A 10,462-nucleotide genomic window follows, 5' to 3' on the forward strand; every position below is an offset into this window, starting at 1 on the left:
ATGGAAGTGGGCATTATAAAAACTGTAAAATCTGTTACTATAACTTCCAGTGAATTCACTTTATTATGAATGGGTAATTTCTTTCTCAGAAAGTTAATTTTGGATAAATAAGATGCATGTTCCAGATTTTAACTGAATACGAATGTCACAGATGGACATATCGTGTGTGTCTCATTTTGAATTTAGAATGACCTATGGAGTCAGAGTAGAGGAATTTAAAGAACATAGGTTCGGTGTCGTTCAGTTAAACAATATTTATTTAAGCGCTACTTTCTACAGAGACTGTGGAAGATACTGGGGTGCCTGCAAGAGTGGAAAAAAATCCTCTGATGAGATTATACTCGACTGACAGAAGTGCCTAAGGCATCATTGGAATGGGAACAGTAGTAGACAGGACATGAAGGCATCTGGTAGTTGATAATGGCCATGGGGATTAGTGAAACTTCATAACAAAATATAAAATTAGGAGCCCTAGTGTCACAGTAGTTAAACATTATGGGTGCTAACCACAAGATCTGCAGTTGCAAGCCATCCGCTTCTGCTTAGGAGAAAGATTAGTTACAGCCATGAGAACACACAGTCAGTTAGTTCTACACTGTCCTGTAGAATTACTATGAGTCAGGACCTACTCTATAGCAGTGAGTTTTGTTTTTTTGTTTCATTATAAAGTAAAAAATATGTATCAGGTGGGGATATCTATTATGCAATAAAGCGTAGTTCAATAAATGTTCTATTTTGTTAAAGCTGGTCAGAACTATGGACTTCTGTATACTCAAATTACTTGCCAAATTATTCCACTTCTCCAACTCTCATTTTCTAGGCTGAAAAATAGAATTCATAATATTTGTAATAAGATGGCAGAGTCCTTGCTCACCAGGAACACCAGATTTTTCTGTCAGATATACTTGAAATTGTCAGTACTTCTTCAGCAATGCAATGATTGTCTATTACTGTAATTACCATAGCCAAATAGTGAGCTATCAGAGAGAAGGAACCATAAAACACCCCTTCAGCCACTGATTCACTTGAAAGATGTATATACACAGCTTGTACAAGAAACCATGTTAGTTAAAATAGACGTTAGTTAATTGATAACATGGACTAAAGAGTCACTCAAATTTGGGTTCAATCTTGTCACCAATAATTTGTTCAGGATGACTTGGAAAAATTCATGTTTCCTGATGGACTGTGTTTTTCTCAGCTCAACAGAAAGTACAGTAAAAAAAGAACTCCCTAGCATTCCTTTCAAATATAAAAGAAAAAATCCTGGGAAGAATGGGTATCATAGTCTATATATTCACAAATATCAGTTATCGTCCTTGGTCCCTGAAGTCCCACAGTACCAGTGTCCTACCTCATCTCTATTTCCATGCCTCCTTCTGAATTTTTCTTTCTAGATGCTGTCCTGATTTTTAAAATTTACCTGATGCACAATAACCAAGCAAAACCACTCCAGTTAACTCTGACTCAGAGAATATTGATTGGGTTTCTGAAGTTGTGAATATTTATGGAGGCAGATAACCTCCTCTTTCTGCTTCAGAGTGGCTGCTGGGTTTGAACTGGTGACATAGCAGCTTACCACTGACATAACTTTGCAGTTAACAATCCAATGATTATTCTACCATACTACTGGGCCTCAGGCTGATGCATAATCACTCACTTACTCACTCACTCACTCACTCACTCACTCACTCACTCACTCACCAAGTTTATTCTGACTCATGGCGACTCCATAGGACATAGTAGAGCTGTCCCTGTGGGTTTCCAGGACTGTCACGCTCTATAAGGGAGCAGAACATCTTGCCTTTTCCTGTGGCTTCAAACTACTTACCTTGTGGTTAGCAGTCCAACTCATAGCCATTAGGCCACCAGGGATCCTGCACTCAAAAAATTATGGCTATTATTAAGATACTATAGTTTTATACTTAGTCTTATACAACTCTATTAACTTTATTTCTTTTATTCATTTTACCCCATCACAATGTTCTCAAAGAAGGAAAGAACCTTCATCCCTAAATGAAACAGGATGTGTCCTTTGTTCTTTGGACACAGCATCAGCACATATTTCAGAGTCAAGTTAAGGAGGTTGACTGCAATGAAATCTACCAGCATGACACAAACTGCAAGACTGGAAATTCATCTAGATAACACGAAACCAATGTTCATTATAGTTTTAATTAAATTCTGTTAGGGTGTTTTATCTATCTGCTTATCTGTCTTTGAAGTCTCCTTTAAGGTCAGAAACTTTATCTAGCCATAAAAACAAAATAGATTTTGATGACTCTATATCAGAAAACACTAATGCATTTCCTTATCTCTGTAAAAATAAGCTTTTCTTTATAAACACCTCTAAGGAATGCAGGCAGCAACCTTGGTCATATTGTTCCCAACTTGCTTTGTAGACTGTATTTTTCTCTGTTTTACTGCTAAAAACTTAATTTTGTTCCTCATGTAGCTATATATATAGATATATATGTGTGTGTGTATATATACACACATATATGTGTATTTAAAATCATATATATACATATATACACACACACATATATGTATTTAAAATCATTTTATTGGGGGCTCATACAATTCATCACAATCCATACATACATCCATTGTGTGAAGTATATTTGAAAATTTGTTGCCCTCATCATTCTCAAAATATTTTCTTTCTACTTAAGCCCTTTGTATCAGCTCCTCATTTTTCCCTTCCCTTCCCCACCATCATGAACCCTTGATAATTTATAAAGTATTATTATTATGTCATGTCTTACATTGTCTGACATATTTTTAAATTATTTTATTGGGGGCTCATACAACTCATCACAATCCACACATGCATCAATTGTATAAAGCACATTTGCACATTTGTTACCCTCACCATTCTCAAAACATTTGCTCTCCACGTAAGCCCCTGGCATCAGTTCCTCATTTTTAACCCCTCTCACCCCCTCTACCCTCCCCCACTAACCCCTGATAATTCATAAACTATTATTATTTTGTCATATCTTAGACAGTCTGACATATTTTTCCTCACTAAACATTTTTTATTGTCATGAAATATTATAATTATGGATATGTAAATATTTATTATTAAAGTCTCAGCATAATCATGTATATCTATGTACTAAACATACATAAATTTCACTTTATTTAAAATATATGAAAGAGGTCATTTCAAATTGCACTAAACATAATAAATATAGAACTTGCTTTATTAAAAATCTACAGTGTACATTCAAGTATGGGCTAAACTTCCAACACCAACTATATTTGAGATAAAAATTCAGCACTGACAATAATCAGTTTCCTAAAAGTGCTATTTTTAATACCTCCAAGAGGAAACTCATGCTAGTGCTTCTGTTCTCATTCAAACATCTATACATTCTTTCATTCACAGACCAGACGCTTCTGCTACTAAAAAGACATATCCAAAGCTATTGTATCATTTTAAATAGACTTAACATTGTAGCTCTTTGGAGGAAGGCAGGAGGGTTCAAACAACTCTGACCGGCTCTCTTATGTTACTAGAGAAGGACTTTATGCCACACCCGTTTCAGCTCAGCTATGGACTGTTACAAACACAGATGCAGAACAGTCAGGCCCCGCGTCTAAGGAAGGTCTTCTGCATGAGCATTTGTGCAGACCAAGGGCATCCACTGCAGCAACCTTCCTGTGACCCAGGTCCCAGCGCCAAGCTCCGTGATTGACTTAAACATTCTCTCCCAACCTGATTTGGTTTTGTTTCTTCATGAGTTACATTCAGTACCTTGCTTGCACTTTTTGTGTCTTTGGTTCACTAACTTGGCTTCACAGGGGGGTAAACCTACGTTCAGGTGCACAGGAGCGTGTGTGGCCAAAGGGGGAAGGAGGGGAAGTGGAAAGGGATTCGGTAAATTTAGACGTCTGGATGGAGACCTGCGGCACACCCTGCGAGGCTGCCTCTGCCGTGGCCTTGAGTGTACTGGAAGATTGTCCCGATCAGAATCTGCTCCCGAGAAGGCACTGAAAAGTTTCACCCTTTCTGAGTTCTGGGGGTCGAAGGTAGTCATATTTAAAAACTGTTGCTTTAACCAACTGGCTCTTTCTTCTTCACACGCCTTCCTCTCCAATGCCAGGATCAGCTTCTGTACAGCTTCGTCTTTCTCTCTCAAAAGCCTTATTTTGCTCTTTAAACAAAGACCACTCTCCTCTGAGACGTTCTTTTTCTCCCGACAAATAACAGGGTCGTGGGAGAGAAGTGGAGCATCGTCACATGCAGTAGTAAGCTGCGGCTGTAAAAGTTGTTGCTGATCATTTCTGTACACTGCTGAATTTCTAATTCAGGCTTTTCAGTCTCCTGTTCATGGTCTTCTCGTGAAACTACATCGTCCTCATGAAAGCCATCTAAGTGCACCTTGGAAACTTGGTTATCCACTTTTCTACATGACTTTCCAAAATTCTCCACTGTGTTCGGAGGCAATTCGTAAGCTGCTCTCTCACCGCTGCGCAGCAAAGGGCCCGCATCCTCTCTCGACTTAGTTCCCGCGTCATCTGCAATGTCAGAAACAAAGTTGTCCTATCATCGGCTCGTTCTCGAGGTTTCTACTTTCGGAGAGAAAGAAGAGAAATCATTCCCTTTTCATTTGCTGAAGAACCTTGTTAAGTTCAGCCTTTTCCATTACGATTTGTTTCTGACGATATTCATAATCATTCAAGAGAATTTTACACATTTCATCTTCATTCCTGGCTGCCGTCTAACCAGTTCTCCGGGAGCCTCTTTTTCCATCAGCTCGTCCCACAGAGTTTAAAACATCCGTGGCTGTTTTTTATCCTTTTTGCTCATAACAAGTTGATGCTCTAATTTATTGTAGTCACGTTCTTTTCTCTTCATATCCTGATGGTACTGTGCGGCTCGGCTGGGGATGCTATGTTGTCATTTTTGCACCTCATCCTTCTCATTGTTAAGCAGCTGGTGCAAATCCCTGTTCTGGCGTTGTGGCTGTCTGTCTCTTTCCTGAAGTCCAATCGTTTCGCTCCTGGAAGATTCCAGTTGTTCCTGAAGTTTTGCACAGCACCTCTGGAGATGATCCATATCACTTCCCAGGTTCAGATTCTGTGTTTCCACATTTTCCCGAGCTAGAAGTTTCTTCCGTTGAAGTACAAGTGGTTCATTCATACAATTTAAAACAGCAACTATATTTAATTCTCTCTTGGCATCTTTGTCTTTGGAGTCTTCGTATAATGAAGGAAAGCTGAAAGTAGTCAATTCCTGATCACGATAGGAAATACTTTGTTCAGTATTCTCTTCCGTGCAGAAGGCACGGAGAAAACTCTGCACATTTTTGGATAAAGGTATTGAAGAACATAGCACTTGATGTGAGTATAAACTTGATGGAGACATTTGTTTCTGAGGTCTATTGAGAGATATTTATGCTTTCCGAGTTGCTAGTGCAGCAGGAAGCATGGAGTTCAGCGACTATCACTCTTCTGTGTAGGCATCTCCTTCTCGGTCAGGGGAGGACTGCTTCGGCTCTGGAAACCTGCTCCCAGAGCCCCGAGGGCCCACACTCCCGCCTCAGGGTGCGGTGCTGTCCCATGTATCTTGAAAAACAGTAAAGCCACCCTTTGCATCCCTTAATCCTTGGAGATAGTGCAGCAAGTGGAATTTACTGGACTGCAATGCTCTCTCCACTTGTAACATCAAGGATGCCCTCTGGAAACACTTTTACGAAGTAGGTAAAGCCAAACGCCCATCTGTCATATACGTGTGGGGAAACAGGGAAGCAAGAAATCTTTCATAGCGGGCAGTTTTCAGGTAAAGCCAGGTGCAGTTCACCATTGTCAGTGCTAAGAAGGAAGACAACCTAAGACACGTGCTCATATTTACGGAGACCAATCTTCCCACCTAGAGAACCCTAGCTTCCCTTTGCATATACTTAAATCCTGCCCTTTCTTCCAGGCCCACCTGGAATTCCACCCCTGCTGCAGGTCTCCAGTCCTGCTTCTACGTTGCACTCACTTGGGAGCCATATGCTGCATGAGGACACTTTATTTTGGCCAAAAATCACATTGTTCTTGAAGCAAGTCCTATACTATTGTACATAAAAGGGGATCGTAATTTATGATTTCTCTAGGCAGGTATATATTACCTATCATGTATGTAAATAAATCATGCACAATGTTTTGTAAAAGGAAGAGGTCATGGAAGCCTTGTGGTGTCGTGGTTACACATTGGGCTGCTAACTTCAGCATCGGCAATCCCCAACCACCAACCACTCCATGGGGAAAAGACAAGGCTTTCTACGCCCGGACAGTTGGCGCCTCAGAATCCATGGGGCACTTCTACTACCCTGGCCTAAGAGTTGGAATTGAATCAGTAGCAGTGAGTTTAGTTTTTGATATAATAGGTCATGATCAAAAAAATAATGGCTTTGATATTTCATAGAACTTAGATTCAAGTCAATTTGAGAAATTAATTAACCTTTCTGTATGTTTGTTTATACATTTACATCATGCCATGAATGAGAATTTTCAGTGAGTTAAAATGCATGACTATATTGCCAAATAATTGCCCAACAATATATTTTCTCTCCCATTTGTCTTAATATTTTTCTTAAGTGATAGCTCAATTGGATATAGTTTACTCGACATCGTTATGTTTTGTGCACTGACAAATGGCCATCATCCATGTTAGTATTAATTGTGTTTTCAGATCCTTGATAGGCTGTATCATTAATTAGGCCACTTCCTTATGTGTTGTGTAGTCCAAACTCATTCATTTAAGGAAGCATCCATCCTTTATCTGCATCATACAATTATGTTTGTGAACACTAGACCAGAAAACAAACAAAGAAAAATAAAACAAAGAATTAGAACCAGGCATGTGCAAACAGAAAGTACAAATATAAATTAAAATAAACAGGAAAAGAGACCCCATTTTAATGATAAGTTAAAATTGTATGTGAATAAATGTTTGCTTATTAATTTGACCATTTTTAAGAAAGATTAAATTTTCAAGAATGAAAATAACATTTGGGAAATTTGTATTTCTATCACAATTTTGAAGTGTGATTACTGTACATTAGAATAAGTGTCTCTGGATAGATGCTCTTAATATTAAATAATCACATGTCTAAATAGATATAAATGTATAAACAATCTACATAAATAACATCAGAGATATATAACATCTAAGTATGACACACATTGCAATGTTTTACAATGGAAAGTCAAAATGTATTGATAAAGTCATAGAAACCTTTATTAAACAAAAATATCAAAATATATTATTTCTCACTATATCCTTCTTTATATGTGTATATATATAGAATTATATGCATATACTTCTGAAGGTAGTGTCTCTATCTTTCTAACCGTTCTACAAAGAATTCTGTGCCTTTTATTTCATGTGCCATCAAAATGGCTGTTTGGGCATCCAGTTCCTTTTTAATGTTGTTTGAGTTCGGGGAACAAAAAGAACTCTGATAGGGCAGGATCAAAGCTTTAAGGTGGATGGGGGAAGGTTACCCAAGAAAATTTTTATAGGGCAGCTACCTGAAAAGAAAGAGCAGGTGCATTGTTATGGCAGAAAATAATTCCTCGGCTCTATTGTCCGGGCCTTTTCCTCACCAGTGCAGTTTTCAATTTTCTTAAAACATTTATAATAAGTTACCATGACCATCCTGTGTCCTTTGAGAAAATCCATCAAGGTTATCTCTTCCAGTCACCCTAACCTTTTGAGTTGACCTCCCTTCCTTGAATTTAGCAGGCCTCAGAAGTCACTTGTTTGGTTGGGCCATTTTTAAAAAATTAATAACACCATAACAAGGCCAAGACAAGTATATTACTGAAAAAATGTTCTACCAGCCTCCACTGATCATAGAAACATATTTACATATTTAAACATTTTTGTTTGGAATAGACCCATACATGTATCAACTGCAACCCTCATAACATACTTTCAGTTTACTCTCATACAAACAAAAAATTTAAAAAAACATAAGTGCTAATCATTAGAGAAATAGATATGTTATGGCATATTCATACAATGAAAAATATTCTCCCATTAAAAATGATATATTACTGACACAATAGCTACCTTGCATTTGTTATTAACAAAAGCAAACTGCAAGACAATATATTTGTGTGACACCATTAAAAAAAAACAGATGTCTACCTATATCAATGTTTATACTCATATATATGGAGAAAAAATTAAGAAAGATTCACCACAAAATGTTTACAAATAGAACCTAAAAATGGATAGTATTGGAGACAACGAAACTTAAACATTTTATGCCTATAATTGAGCATTTTAAATGCTTTTCATGAACATGAATGCCCCAACCTAAAATACTTTAGGTAATCTATGTAAAATAATAATTATTGAATATCTACAATGTGTTTTACATAAAGATTAATAAAATATGAACCCCATTTTAAAGATCTTCAGCATTAAATTAAAGAAATGTTAAATGAAAGGAAAGATATAGAATATAAAGATTTGCATAAAAGGGGAACAAGTATTGATAAATATTTAATATATCTCAGGTATTTATGTGTTTTTTTTTTTTTTTTTTTTTTTTTTTTTTATGGGTATATCTTTTTTTTTTTTTTTTTTTTTTTTTTTTTTTTTAAACATTTTATTAGGGGCTCATACAACACTTATCACAATCCATACATAGACATACATCAATTGTATATAGCACATCTGTACATATTTTGCCCTAATCATTTTCTTTTTTTTTTTTTCTTTTACATTTTATTAGGGACTCCAACAACTCTTACCACAATCCATACATATACATACATCAATTGTACAAAGCACACCCATACACTCCCTGTCCCAATCACTCTCAAGGCATTTGCTCTTCACCTAAGCCCCTTGCATCAGGTCCTCCTTTTTTTCCCCCCCTCCCTCCCTTTTCCCCCCTCCCACATATGCCCTTGGTAATTTATACCTCGTTATTTTGTCATATCTTGCCCTATTCGGGGTCTCCCTTCCCCCCTTCTCTGCTGTCCCTCTCCCAGGGAAGAGGTCACATGTGGCTCCTTGTAATCAGTTTCCCCTTTCCAACCCACTCACCCTCCACTCTCCCAGCATCGTCCCTCACTCCCTTGGTCCTGGAGGTATCATCCACCCTGTATTCCCTGTATCTCCAACCCTCCTATGTACCAGTGTACAGCCTCTGTCCTATCCAGCCCTGCAAGGTAGAATTCGGATCATGGTAGTTGGGAGGAGGAAGCATCCAGGATCTGGGGGAAAGCTGTGTTCTTCATCGATACTACCTCACACCCTAATTAACCCATCTCCTCTCCTAAGCCCCTCTATGAGGGGATCTCCATTGGCTGACACTTGGGCCTTGGGTCTCCACTCTGCACTTCCCCCTTCATTTAATATAATATATATATACACATACATATATACATATACACATAAATACACATACATACACACACTTATATTTTTTTTTTGCATGATGCCTTATATCTGGTCCCTTGGGCACCTCGTGATCGCACTGGCCGGTGTGCTTCTTCCATGTGGGCTTATTTGTTTCTGAGCGAGATGGCCGCTTGTTCACCTTCAAGCCTTTAAGACCCCAGACACTATCTCTTTTGATAGCCGGGCACCATCAGCTTTCTTCACCACATTTGCTTATGCACCCATTTGTCTTCAGCGATCCTATCATGGAGGTGTGCAGTCAATGATATGATTTTTTGTTCTTTGATGCCTGGTAACTGATCCATTTGGAACCACTCGATCACACAGGCTGGTGTGTTCTTCCATGTGGACTTTGTTGCTTCTGAGCTAGATGGCCGCTTGTTTATCTTCAAGCCTTTAAGACCCCAGTCACTATCTCTTTTGATAGCCGGGCACCATCAGCTTTCTTCACCACATTTACTTGTTCACCCATGTAGGCTCCAGCTGTTGTGTCGGGAGAGTGAGCATCATAGAGTTCCAATTTAATAAAAGAAGGTATTCATGCATAGAGGGAGTGTTTGAGTAGAGGCCCAAGGTCCTTCCGCCACCTTAATACTTGATCTATAAATATAGACACAAAGATCTATTTCCCCAACCTCCTATATATATTTGCATGTACATGTCTTTGTCTAGACCTCCATGAATGCCCTTTGACTCCTAGCTCTTTCCTCCATCTCCCTTGACCTTCCTCCTGCCCTACTACCATGCTTCATTGCCACCTGGGCTAGAGTATACCTCTTCTCTAATCAACCTTACCCTTGATCATTTCCCACCAGGCCTGCCACTCCCCCTTCTCTACCCTTTGGGGTCCCATGTTTTTCCCTTGTCCCTGGGTTTGTTAACACCACTTCCTTACCCCCCCTACCCCCCACCCCAAGTCCCCCCGGAACTGTCGGTCCCGTTGTTTTTCCTCCCGATAGTTCATCCAGCCTGTCCTATTCAGACAGACCTGTGGAGTCACTAACATGCACGAAAACTAGACAGAGGAACACAAAGCAACAGTAT

General features: G+C 38.7%; 1 pseudogene; it reads right to left on the reverse strand.

The window, feature by feature from the left end:
* Positions 1-3,605: 3,605 nt before the first annotated feature.
* On the reverse strand, positions 3,606-5,588 carry LOC142446962 (afadin- and alpha-actinin-binding protein-like; annotated as a pseudogene).
* Positions 5,589-10,462: the final 4,874 nt, after the last annotated feature.

Source organism: Tenrec ecaudatus, chromosome 4, assembly GCF_050624435.1.
Source record: "Tenrec ecaudatus isolate mTenEca1 chromosome 4, mTenEca1.hap1, whole genome shotgun sequence".
Lineage (NCBI taxonomy): Eukaryota > Metazoa > Chordata > Mammalia > Afrosoricida > Tenrecidae > Tenrec > Tenrec ecaudatus.